Below are 10,744 nucleotides of genomic sequence, written 5' to 3'. Positions count from 1 at the left end.
TTAGTGCGAGTAAAAGGCATTCTACCAGCGTGTAGCATGGTCTTGCTTAGAGCCTGTGTTGTGGCCACCTCTGTACATGTGGTGTGCTATCGCGTCGGCTGAGGCCAAGTAGTTTTGAAAACGCGCCGTCGGTCGTGCATTTGTGCTCCTAAAGTGCAGGAAATATTGCCCGGGAATGGTGGAATGCAAGGATGTCAGATGGTTCGTTCATAAATTATAGTACCGCTTCGAATAAGCCATGTATTTTCGACGCCATGTACGTAAAAGCCAATTTGTTTTGCTTGTAATGTCGCCCATTCCCCACTTTCTCTCGTTTGCCCTCTACGCGCAGCATTCCTAGAAGTTCTAAATACCAAAATGACACATGCTTGTAATTTATTCAGCTGATGCCATCCGGTGGAGTTTCGTTAGGGAATTACTGCTGCTTACGAAGTGCCACCACGTTGGATGAATGCGCAAAAAACTAGCATTTATATAGAGCGAAATTAATTTTCCTCATTTGTAAAGGGTTTCGCGTCTGGCTTATAAATTGCACGTGGCACAGAGCCGATGGTGTCTTGTAAAGATCATTCGCAATCATTTCAATTAAGTAAACAACTCCGCACCAGGATTGGTTAATTTGGGTTTCAAGGCACAAAGGCAACTAAGGCCATGCCATTGAGCAGCAGAGGCAACAAAGAAAGAAATGTGTCGAGTAGCGCAGCCGACGTAGCGCGTCCCAGCGAGCGTTCCCAGTACAGAAACTGGAAAGAGTTAATGCCATCCGCTTGGTGCGCTACAGTCAATTCGGCCGCTGGGCTCTCTGGGAGTGTCCGCTCTTGTTGAATGTCTTTCCGTATGCTTCGGAGCTGAATAGTCTGGCTTTAATGCGCTACGGCGACAATGCGAAAATACGGCAAAATGAAGAACAAGCAAACAGCAGCTCCCCTCCACGGCGAATTAATTCAACCATCCGCTAGTGAAATGTTTTACAGCCTGTATTTATCACAAGCACACAGAAAGGTACTATAAAAAAGTGCTATCAGGAAAATATGCTCTGAATAAAATCGTAAGAATATTTTCTCACGAAATGTCCCGCTAAGTGTTCGCAGAAAATAAGGGTTTATTCAGTGACATTGTCTGCTGAGAGATACTTGCTTCAAAGAATCCTCACCCTAAATATCGTTTTTTATACCTTTCAAGCAAAAACCTGAGAAGACCGCTTTTTTTTTTTTTTTGAGTGAACGCCTAGATTGGGAAAGCCTAGATTGACAGTGAGCGGCAGGTAAGCATAGACTAACATAAATAAATTAGTTATTTTGGCACATTTTTTTTTCCGTGATATATTTGCCTGCACAATCCCAGTGCATTCATTCTGAGAAAATAGATGACGCACATCTCTGGACCGAATAAATCACTCACTCACGCGCATATGTGCACACAAAAGTTGGGCCTAGTGGATGGCTAAATCGAATGCTCTCAGTAAAATGTTTAATTCGGAGACCTGCGTAGCATTCAGAAATTACACCCCACTGAGCCAGGGCCCGTAATTTGTAGCGATTCGCTTTGGAGCCTGTTCGCCATGTCTGTTACGTCAGGACTACGTCACTCGGAGAAAGAGTTGAACGCGGCGGCGCGAGGGAGACCAATCAGTGAGCGGTGATCTGCCACAAGATCACGTTATCATTTTTGTTTATGTTTTGAGGATGATATAGTAATTGAAAAATGTTACTAGTTTGATAAAATAAATATTAGTTTGTATCGAACATTTGCACATTTAGTTCCAGTAATAATAAGAGCTTGCGACCCAAACAGCCACTAGTGTTTTGATTTTACTTGAGTTGTTTTTCTTTTTTAGCTGATAGGTCGTGTCCCATACGATAAGTTATCAAGGAGGTTATCTGCGTCAAGGCTGCGGCTCTAAGAGGATTTCGTTTCGCCGGAGCTGAGCTTCTGAGGGCGGACGATTGCGGACGAGAGTTCTGTCCACACATCCCACAACTTTGAGAATATTGCAGCGGTCAAGGAAGTGTTCCTTGACTGTACCTTTCTCCTGCACCGTGGAGGGACACCTCACCCACACTGTTTATTTGCCCTCAACCGTATTGGTCCTGGCGACTGCGGTAATGATGCGACTGACTGACGGTTGAGATGACGCTATCGCTACTTCATTCCAAACGCACTGCTGCTAAAAACCTAAGGCAAAAAAAAATAAAGCAATCTAGCCGCTCAGAGCGCTTTCGTCGCAATGTCGACGCCACTTAATCTTGCGGTCTGAGATATTCTAGCTCATCGCAAATCCATCGCACTGTGTTTTCAGAGAGGTTAAAATATCTGCAAAACTCTTCTTCGCTCATGTCAAACGCGTCACACCAATGCCTCTCGACACCGTTGTCTATCGCCAACGCTCACCAGCAACACACCAAAAGAGGGCCATGGATGTCTCTACCTCGTCTCGCAAGCTGGCGTGAGACTAGCAGACGGCCATTGTTGCCCTAGCAACCCACTATCATGCTCGCGGCCGCGGGCGACCCTCGGGCGAACCACATTTGCGCGATTCCGCTCTTAGCAGACGATAGGTTCATTTTCAAGACTATTGTAATCCTGTGCGACGACAACAAAATGTGTAGCAATACCCTACAGGGACGACGACAACGAAGTGCCGGCCAATAGCGTTCGTAAGAGTGAACCAGTTCCAAAGAGAACTGTTACAGAATACAGCCCCAGATAATCTTTGAACACCGACTATTTTATGAGTTAGTGATTCTTGGATTGGCTACAGCCATTATACAGAGTCTAACGGAAACTCATATGATTCCCCCTTGACATCGCATATTACGTTGTGAAAAGCTACATCGGGCTTTTCCTACGCGCTACAAGAAGCGTCATTGCGTGAAATAGTCTATTTTAGTTAGCTACTCGACATTGTTTTGGTTTAAACAATGTGGTGCAAATGAACCGGCGGGTTTGTTTCAAGTGACTATTTGTAGTATGGCTCCTAATAGTTGTGTCTGTATTTTTTCTTGGATACTACTAGTGTAAACCAATTTCTTACGGTCCATTTAGGGACAGTAGATTATCGAATGGAGTTGCCAAATTAAATGCTCATGCTCTTTTATTCTTTACGAAAAGTGCGCTTAATTCCGAAACTATGATAAACCTTTTGTACAGACACAGTTCGGACCAACAACGCGACAAAACGAGCGGAAGAACATAAGCCCCCCGAATGATTACGATACTCCGCAACGCGAAATTTGACCGCAGCTGTATGTGTGTTTTCATTTCGGGATATATTGTCTGGCGCGGAAATTCTGTCTCGTGCGGCACATTGCAAACAGAGTGAAGTGTGGGCCGAGCGCCTAGCTAATCGTGACGCGTGGGCGCGATTCGCTGTAGCCGCCGCAAACAGACCTCCGCTCATGCAGCGCTTTGCTTCCATCTTCTCACGATTTCGCCATACCCTCCTCCTTCGCTTTCCTCCTCATGGTTCCGGTGCACCTTCCTCCTGCGCTTTCCTTCTGGCGCTCCCTTCACTATCCTTGTATTTCATTTCACCCTGTGCTCCCTTTTCACCCACACCTTTCACCGTGCTCATTTGATCGGTTACGAGGTATGACCCCGAAGCTCGCCGCAGGAACGGGAACCTAAGAGCTCCGCTCTAAAGTATGGTATTACCTCAAGCACTCGTTTACAAGATGTAATGTTGATACACTCTGACGCAATTACCAGAATTATGGCGCAGCAAACAACCAAGGTCTAGAAATGCAACGTTGACAGGCGCCGTTATGTTTCAAACACAGGTCTATGTTCCTTCTGTCATCCCTCGTCTTTTGAGGCACCACAATCACGCAGTAACTAGACTATCAACGTGTTTCGTTGACGCATTGAGCCTACCACACTCCACTAGCACTATCGACTGTAGGTTTAACGCAGAACTTCAATTGGAGAGTCGTGATTGTTATGGGTCAAGACAACTCCGTGTGTGCTGGAGGATTAATACATAACTTCTATTGCAGAAAAATGACTATTATAAGTCAAAAGGACTTCGCGTCCACTGGAACAGAACTTTGAACGAAGACCTTGCTGACAACACTGGCTTGCATACAGCTTTCAAAGTGAGTTTCAGAAATGCCTCGCGGGAATAACCCCGCCATATATGTATTCGACTTGTGAAAAGCGTAACGATCTATAAGTAATAACTAACATTCGTACGCGAATAAAACATAACATCAAACTACAGCACCTGTTCATTTTATACAGAAGTGCTTTTGGTGCACGATATTGTTCTATTCACAAAGCAGTTTTTATGCACTATAGAATTTTGGAAACCTGCTTCATTTGGCTTTAACTAGGGTACAGCAGCTCCGGATAAGGCTATTTCCTCCTCTCCAGATATTTGGGAAGAAACGACGAATAAGTATTCAGTTTAACAAAGTGGTCCATTATAACTAATAATACATTGCAAGTATAGGCTGTACTAAAGAAATTGACTCACCATCCGGGCCCTGCGAAAGTGGATGTCCAGCGAAGCTGATGAAAACCACCACTACAATTGCGGAGGGGGGTATGCAATGCTATAATATTTTAGACTAATCGCATTGATGGCAGTTTAGAGTAATGGTACTAACGGGAGCAATGCTATGTTTGACAACACGCCTCCGCACATAGTGGTGCTACAGCAACGTTGAAATCAGTTGCTAGGCAGGTTATTTTATATTCGAAAGATTAGTGACGTCACTCTCCACATCGTCGGGGCCACGGCTTTCACACCAGTAATCTTTGCCCGAAAACGTATACGGGCAGCGCTGCGTCATATCCATTATGTGGTTCGGATGATTGTTTTGGGCTTGTTCGTTATTGACACGTATGCCGGTCTGTATGTTGTCTGCGCGATTCCAAAGGTTGTATGCACTGTTCACTTCACTTTTCTGACTGCTTAAAGCCTCTGCCCTACTTGGGTACTAGACACTGCTCCTGGCCCTGCACTACCGCCTGGATTCACCCAACATTTTTGCCTCCGGACGCGGACACGAAAAACGCCGACCAACAAGAGGCTAACAGCTTCGCTGTAAAATGAAAAGCAATGTTACAAAAATAAAATTTAGCATTTCAGTTCGTGAGCTGAGATCAGTTCCATTTATTAACTCTCCCAAATGGCTCTAAGATCTTTAAGCTTCGTGTTTTGTCATTATTTAACCACTAAGTGAGCAAAGTCATGTAGTTTGCACATGCAAAGTGAAAGGCTTGCAACGTCAAAATGCGAATGGCATTGCACTTGCAGTTTGAGGATATTTAAATGCGACCTTTAAATTTTAGGCCTAATACATGAGAATTCAGAAACCTATTTTGAAAAATTGAAACTCGCAATGTACAAGACGATACCTATATAAGTTCTCAGAAAAAAAAATATGTCTACGCGAGTGGGAAATAGTGAGCCATACGTAGTTATGTGTAAAGAGAGCTCTTCATTATTGGTCAATTGCGGTTATCGAGAAATGCACACAGTTGATGTATTCTAACCTCGACAGTTCTTGTTTTCGCTTTAAAAAAAATTATCTGACAAGAAACCACGTGATTGTTAATGCCACCTGTTTTTGAAAGGCTACCGCTAATTAACATCAATCCCTTTAACCACATTCGCGTCGCCTTGATGTTTTTCTACGAAGAGTCATTAAGCTAGATTCTTTAAAAGTGTGCAAAGAAGCCGAAACAAAGCACGAAAGCATAAGTGCAGTTGCACAAGATTTTCAAGTAATCAGCAAAACTGCACAAGGAAGCTAACCCTTAATGCTGGCACAGGGAACTATGAAAATGGCCGTACATTACGGCTATGCTTTTATAAATATCCTGACACATTTTATGCAATGTTTTTAATTTTTGCCACCAGCTACCACTGTAGGTAAAGATTGTTTATTCTTTAGGCTGCATAAAGTGAACTAAAGTCGAAGCATACTACTGCTACATTACTTAGAGGTGGACTTAAAGGGCACGCTTTTGGTGAAAGGCCTAATTACACCATTTTCGTTTTTTTTATTTCCAGGCATATAACAACGTACTTGAAGAAGAATGTGCAGGAGAAGACACTCATCTAACAGGACTAGAAAAATTCAGCGGAATGCAGCTGTTCTTCATTTCGCGTGCTAGGGTAGGCAGTTTGCCTTTGGACAAACAAATAATATTTTACATGAGCAAAAACTTCTACATTACTTTTGTGATGCCTGCTATTGCTTTTGCATTATTTCCACAGACTATGTGCAGTGTAGCAGACAAGTATACGCTCATCAAAGAGATAAGGAAGGTAACATTCAGCTCTCCGCAAAACAGGTAAGATGAAAATTTATCTAGTCAGAAAAGGTTTAGGTATGGTTCACAGGTTTTATTGCCTTTCTTTCACAAGATTTGCAATGAAAAGAAAATGAGAGCGAAGGCATTACCTTTCTCGAGACACCTTGCATAGTGCGAATTATTAACAGCAGTACTTCATCACATGAAATTGTTGTAGCGTATATGACCTAAATTTTAGCGTTTCCTTTCATTAGGGTACCACGCATGTTAGAAAGAGTCTGCAAATTGTCAGAAAAATGTATTTCTTCAAAACTTTGGCCACCACAGAGCACCACACTGAATACAAAAAGCGTTTAACAATCCATCCTATTCATCCACTGCAGCGTGTAACAGTTAACTTGGTTTATTTTGCCATTATTTAGAAATAAGCGTTGCAGCTAAGAAACTAGTCGACCTACCTCCCCGAAATGCCTTCCTGTCTAAACATTCATTGTTTTCCCATTTTCTGTTCCTTGGTTTTATTTCGGCATAATTAGTGCGTTACAAAACGTGTTTGAACTTTTCGGCCACATATATCGATCACGATGGCCGCCGCCTCTGGGTCGTGATCGATATATGTGGCCGAAAAGTTCAAACACGTTTTGTAACGCACTAATTATGCCGAAATTGGAAACCGGCGTCCGAAAGCGAAATACGGCTTTTCACTGGTGACGGGTCTCCGGTGCAAAGAGTCGACTCGCTCCGAATATTGGGGATGTATATCGAGTCTAACGGTGCCAATGGAACCGCACTCAGAAAGATCAGCGCCAAGACGGAGAGTGCTCTCGGCCTCATTCGGAGGATCGCCAACAGGCACCGGGGAATCAAGGAAGACAACCTCATCCGCATTATACATGCTTTTGTTCTCTGCCACCTTTCATACTCGGCGGCGATGCATAATTGGCATGTTGCAGAGAGGAACAAGCTCAATTCACTCATCAGAAAGGTCTTTAAGCTCGCCCTCGGCTTACCTGCAAGCACCCAAACCGAAAACCTGTTGAAGCTCGGAGTCCACAACACGCTCGAAGAAATTATCGAGGCACAAGAGCACTCACAGCTGCTCAGGCTATCCGGCACCCCGACGGGCCGCAAGTTACTCGGCGAGATGGGCCTCAATCCTGTCGACCAGTGCCCCGAGGCCGTGCAGATTCCCAGCGACATCAGGTCTCACCTGCACATCGCGCCCCTTCCCCGCAATATGCACCCCGCAAACAACGTCGGCAGACGTCGGGCCAGGGGTACAGCTCTACTCGAGCATGTCCGCAATAACCACATTGAAGCAAGCTTCGTGGATGCCGCGGCATATGTCCAACAAGAGGCATTCGCCGTCTCCATCGTAGACTCCAATTCAAGGCTCACTTGCTGCGCTACGGTACGCACTTCGAGGCCCGTGGTAGCCGAACAGGTTGCAATCGCGCTGGCTGTGCTCGATGGTCGCAGAGAGGCAATATATAGTGATTCAAAGGCAGCCATTAAGGCCTACCAAACCGGTATGGTCTCCTCCCAGGCCCTCCGCATTCTCCAAAGCGCCAAAAGTATCTCTCCGCATTCTCTCATTTGGTTTCCCGCTCACTTGGGGTCGATTGAGGGTTCTCCCTCAAACCCTAACGAGGGCGCACACGAGGCCGCGCGAGGACTCACTGACCGCGCCGCCTCAGCAGTCCCTCAGCCCCGCGGGGAACCCTTGCTTACGTTTAATGAGATCACCAAGCACTACTATCTGTCAAGACGGGTCTTCCCCCTCCCGCACCCCGCCTTATGCAGCGCGCGGGCGGTTACCCTTCGACTTCTACAAGCCCGTTCGTACCCTAACCTCGCGGTTCTTCATGCCATATACCCTGAAAGATATCCCAGTGCGGACTGCCCTGCCTGTGGACTGAGGGCAACATTGGACCATGTGTTGTGGGAGTGTGAAGCCATCGGCTCCTCCTTCAGCGAGGATAGGTGGGCTGCGCTCTTGGGCAGCCCCGAACTCAACGACCAAACCCTGGCCGTCCAGAGTGCCCGCGATCGGGCCGTCAAGCTCGGCTTGGCGGTCCCTACGTAGGACTAGCCGGGTGGCGCGGGGTCTTCCTTGCGTCTTCTCTGGACCGAAATAAAGTTAGTTCACTCACTCACTCACATATATCGATCGGTTCTTTCAAGGCAATATTGGCCAAAATCTTCGTTTTGGCTTCAGTTGTCTTCAGACACTCTCGTTCACTATGTCACCGCCGGACAGTTGGCATCAACGCATGTTTGCCATTTACCTGGATTTCGCCATCTCCATTTGCGAGGCGTGTTGTTGAAGCACAGCAGGGTGTAGCTGGGTTACCGGTGTTATATAAGGTGTATAGTTTCATTGTGAACAAATGGCAGCCCATAAATGTTTTTACGAGCAGTATAACAAGCCTTAGGACAATGATGCGCGGTACCCGTCAATTAGAAACTTACTCCACCTACAGCTATCCGTATAAAGTTATGAGATAATCTGATGCTCTTCCCGATCACCGTTTCTCATTAGTATCTCCCGTTTCGTTGCTAGTCAACGGCATTAAGAGATGTCATAATTGTGTAGGAGCTACCCGAACACCCAGGTGCCACTTATTCGGCCAATGACGTGTTACTGTTCATTCCTGACCTCATCTGAATTGGCGTGCCTCCTTTCATTATTACAAAAAACGAAGATATGATTTTGAAGCTCTAAATGACTGAATTAGTGCAACTGCCGATATTTCGTTTTACATATTGCGAAGGCGAATTTCTGGCGCATGGTATGCGTGCAAATTATTTGAATTTTGTACAAATGTGATGCAGTGTCATAGGCTAAATTTCTAGCAGCAGATTGGCACAAATGACGCGTTGATTTCGTTCCCACTTGCCCCGTAAACTCATGATAGCTGCAGAGGCCAAGTGATCTGAACAATTTGAAACACGCTCAGTGTGGTTATGTGGTCACAGAAACAAAATTGCCCGATATGTGCCAGTATAACGCAAACAATAATTTACAGAAGGATATGTGTCTCCACAGGTTAGTATGAGTAATAGACTTTCATTTGTCTACAAGAAAAACTCATATTTTTTCACTGCTGAGTCGGAAGTGACGACAGCATTGCTTCATTGTCTGTGCGGGCTGGCAATGTAAAGATGTATAAACTGGGCAACTTACAGACATTACTTCCATTTTTCATGAAAGTTTCCAAGTAACATACAAAATGAGAAATGCTTTCGCTGGTACCAAAAAAAAGCGGTAATTTTTTCTTTAGTAGAGCGATGTTACACGATAATGAAGTCTGAACGCTTACAATTTATTTGCTATAAATATGCTGGCTCTCATCAGTATAACTAAGCCAGTTAACTAAGAAAATATGGCAGCCGAGGTAGTCTCTCCTGGCGTTATCTCCTAAGCGACGCACAAGTAAGCATAAAATTACAGTTGTACAAGATTATATCAAGAAAGTTCTATTCGGAGAAATTCACTAAGGCACTAATGACATGTACAGCAGTGTGATTACATTTTCATTAAACTGTTCTGTACAGAAAGTGATATCGTGTGTAAAAAAGCCGATCCCTTGTCTTTGCTTAAAAAGTTATGACACTTATCTGTTATTTATTTTTAGGGTCAACGTGCCCTTGAAAAATTTGGAGGCATTTGCTAAAGCGTTCAACTGTTCACTTGGCTCCCCAATGCACCCGTACAAAAATGAAACCTGCTCTTTATGGTGAAGGGGAATTGTACAACAACAGCATGAATAATCCCTGGCGTAAAAAGCGCAAAACGTAGACGGGATACGAGACAAGAAGACGACACCACAAGCACTCATGAATAATCGGTTTTCTTAGGTAAATAAATAAACACTATGAATACGCAAGGCTTATAACTTAATGGGTTATTGCACCTTCTTGGTACCAATTAACTAGAATCACAAATATTGCAACAATTTTAGGGACACCATGCCTTCGTACGACGCTCCTTCAAGCATATAGGCGCCTTCGTGCTTACTTCAATTCTTCATATCTGCAGCTTACTGATAGGACATGTGGCGTTGTAGGCTATTTTATGACAAAATAACTCGAACGCCCAATTCGTTGCCCAATACTTTTATATACTGCAAGATTCTTAAGTCGTCAGCGAGGTATTAGCTAAATTCTGTACTATATATAGGTATTTCACCTAGCGTACGGACCACCTGTGACATTACCTTTTGTGTATAGTATCTAGCCCGTACTATAATTTTGAATTGTGATAAAACGTGCGTGCTTGTGTTTTTGCGTGCCTGTGTGTGTTTGAGTGTGCGTACGTGGGTGCGTACGTGGGTGCGTGCGTGAACAATAGATACAATCTGTGCACAAAAAAATAACATGGATCATCTAATTTTTGTACGTCTGTTCGCACTGAACAATATTAGGAACATGATGAGGCAAAGGTGCTTGGATAAGTCGCACTAAACAATCTTAAAGG

At 44.5% G+C, this 10,744-nt stretch overlaps 1 long non-coding RNA gene across 1 annotated transcript; it reads left to right on the top strand.

Moving 5' to 3' along the window:
• Positions 1-3,970: 3,970 nt before the first annotated feature.
• Positions 3,971-10,149, top strand: LOC140214110 (uncharacterized). Its single transcript, XR_011891041.1, has 4 exons — positions 3,971-4,094; positions 6,020-6,124; positions 6,227-6,303; positions 9,903-10,149. It is a non-coding gene; the product is annotated as an uncharacterized lncRNA (long non-coding RNA).
• Positions 10,150-10,744: the final 595 nt, after the last annotated feature.

Source organism: Dermacentor andersoni, chromosome 11 (genome assembly GCF_023375885.2).
Source record: "Dermacentor andersoni chromosome 11, qqDerAnde1_hic_scaffold, whole genome shotgun sequence".
Classification (NCBI taxonomy): Eukaryota; Metazoa; Arthropoda; class Arachnida; order Ixodida; family Ixodidae; genus Dermacentor; species Dermacentor andersoni.
Note: the sequence above shows the minus strand (reverse complement) of the source record. Positions and strands in the feature narration are given on the sequence as shown.